This window comes from Penaeus monodon, chromosome 15, assembly GCF_015228065.2.
Source record: "Penaeus monodon isolate SGIC_2016 chromosome 15, NSTDA_Pmon_1, whole genome shotgun sequence".
Taxonomy (NCBI): Eukaryota; Metazoa; Arthropoda; class Malacostraca; order Decapoda; family Penaeidae; genus Penaeus; species Penaeus monodon.
The window spans coordinates 9,847,738-9,848,347 of NC_051400.1; positions in this window are offsets into that span (position 1 = coordinate 9,847,738).

The following is a 610-nucleotide window of genomic DNA, read 5'->3' on the forward strand; positions in this document are numbered from 1 at the left end:
TATTTTTTTAAACAGTGTCCTTAGTTGTTCAGGTTCAAGAGGTTTCGAAGTTTTATTCAGAGCACGATTATTGTCCGTGAGTGTACGTGGCAGATGAAGATCGTTCATGACAAAATTCTGATGCTGATACCATCTGCCGGCTTCATCTGCTAACATCATCTGCTGACACCATCTGCTGACACCATCTGCTGACACCATCTGCTGACACCATCTGCTGCCATCGACTTCTTCCGTAGTGTCAGCAGATGAAAGAATGAGTCGCGTTTCACATCCGTTTTGTACACCCGCGAGACGAAGTGTGTTGACGTCTGCGTCTGTGAAGGATTCATGCTGAACTAATTGTAAACAAGCCTAGAGGATCGAAATGTAAATAACCCACGTAAACATAATTTAAACAAAGGCTACAGGCCTGAACTGTAAATCCATGTAAAAAAATAAAAGAAAAAAAATGTAAACAAAGCTATTAGATCGAGAAGTGAATAATCAACGTAAACAAATTATAAACAAAGCTGCAGGATCAAGCTGTGGATCTACGTGGAAAAATGTAACAACCATAGTATTGAATAAAATCACAAGCGTAAACAAATTGATAAACAACTGAATACTGATT